Source organism: Mauremys reevesii, linkage group 14 (genome assembly GCF_016161935.1).
Source record: "Mauremys reevesii isolate NIE-2019 linkage group 14, ASM1616193v1, whole genome shotgun sequence".
In the NCBI taxonomy this organism is placed as follows: domain Eukaryota; kingdom Metazoa; phylum Chordata; order Testudines; family Geoemydidae; genus Mauremys; species Mauremys reevesii.
This window is the reverse complement of record NC_052636.1, coordinates 35800678-35802505: the sequence shown is the minus strand read 5'-3', so window position 1 is coordinate 35802505 and position 1828 is coordinate 35800678. Positions and strand designations below refer to the sequence as shown.

The following is a 1828-nucleotide window of genomic DNA, read 5'->3' as shown; positions in this document are numbered from 1 at the left end:
GAGGATCTCATGGGATCGTGCTGCTCCAGAGGCTCGAGAGTCCTGGGTGCAGGGAGGGTGTCACTGCACAGTCTGAAATGGAAGGGAGGACCCTGGAAGGGAGGGGGAGGAACAGAAAATGGAGAGGAATGAAACAGAATAAACGCCTCTTCTCTCTCCCATCCCCAACCCAGCAAGAACTGTTATCAGTGGGGAAACTCCCCACGATGAATGGCAGAGACCACAGAGACATTTGCCTCATGCTGAGAAGTAAGGTGACCAGACAACAAGTGTGAAAAATCAGAGACTTTCACCAGATGCATTGATGGTATAGTGGTGAGCATAGCTGCCTTCCAAGCAGTTGACCTGGGTTCAATTCCCAGCCAATGCAATGATACGATTATTCCTTCCCTGGGAATTGGTTTAGTTTCAGTCATGTTGTATCAGTTTATCAATGGAATGAGAGAATCAGTGTCCCAAATCCCAACAGGTCATTAAACACCCAGTGGAGGAAGAAAGGGGTGGGACTATATAATGAGCAGTTGGAGTCATCCTGGTATTACAATGCTTGGTTTATTTATTTTTTTAAATTTCCATTACTTCCCTCTCCCTTTTAGACTCAGAGCCTTTAAGGTCAGAAGGGACCAGTGTGATCATCTAGTCTGACCTGCTGCACCTTGCAGGCCAAAAGACCCCACCCACCCACTCCTGGAATAGACCCGGGGGGGGAGGCAGCTCCATGCTCTGCCCCTACCCCAGGCAGCACATGGAGGCCCTCTGCTCCCCTCCCCAATGCGTGTGCAGAGATGTGCCAGCAGCACTAAGGTGGCTCCATGCCCACTCTACCTCCGTCCCTCCGTGCCGCTCCCAGAAGTGGCTGGCATGTCCCAGCATCCCCTGGGGTGGGGGGAGTGTCTCCACGTGCTGCCCCTGCCCCGAGCACCAACTCTGCAGCTCCCATTGGCCAGGAACTGTAGCCAATGGGAGCTCTGGGGGCAGCGCCTGCAGACAGCAGCACATGGAGATCCCCTGGCCCCACTCATCTAGGAGCTGCTGCCAGAGGGTTGTGTGTACCGGTCACTTTGGGAGCTGCACCACCCCTCCTGCACCCCACCCCCACCCCCAGCGCAGAGCCCAAACCCAAATTTCCTCCCAGTGCTTTGCTTGTCTGCCTTTCACCAGAACCATCCTTCTTCTCCTGGGCTGCAAGTAGCCATCCCTGGGAAGCCAAGAGGCAGGCACAGGATTCTGCAAGGTACGTGTCCCACAGCGCCGCAATGGACGGTGCGATGAAGGTAAGTCTTCCTGAGGCACAATGAACTGCAATGCAGCAAACCACTGGCCAGGCGGTTGGGGCGAAGGGCATTCACTGGAGGTACAAGCTTGTGAGTGACTCCTAAGCACAGGGCCCCTTCCCGTTTTAAGGACCTGCTCCTCATGGCCTGCGACTGGAGATGACTCGGCTTCATCTGGTGGGTCACACTCCACCTTGGGCAGTGTCCATGCTCTGGGTGTGTGATCGCTGCCTAATTAGAGTCCCAGACACCTTCTCTATCTAGGAGCTCTTCTGCTCTTCAACCAGCCCATTCATCCCACAAGCATTGCAGGAGGGAGCGGGAGGGGGAGGGGGAAAGCCACTTCACAGGCATTCAGAGAGGGAGAGGAGACAAAAATGGGAATGGGGGAAGTATAACACACCTATTGAGCATAGAAATCACTGCTGCTCCTACAACAGCAGGGACAGGCCACTAGGAGCTGGGAAAAATTAAGCCATCATGTTTCTGCCTGGTTTTGAACCAAGGACCTTTTGCATGTTAGGCAAACGTGATAACCACTACACTACAGAAAC

At 54.0% G+C, this 1828-nt stretch overlaps 2 non-coding genes across 2 annotated transcripts; one reads left to right on the top strand and one right to left on the bottom strand.

The window, feature by feature from the left end:
- Window positions 1-298: 298 nt before the first annotated feature.
- TRNAG-UCC lies at window positions 299-370 on the top strand. Its single transcript has one exon. It is a non-coding gene; the product is annotated as a tRNA-Gly (tRNA).
- Window positions 371-1755: 1385 nt separating this feature from the next.
- On the bottom strand, window positions 1756-1828 carry TRNAV-AAC. The gene has a single exon. It is a non-coding gene; the product is annotated as a tRNA-Val (tRNA).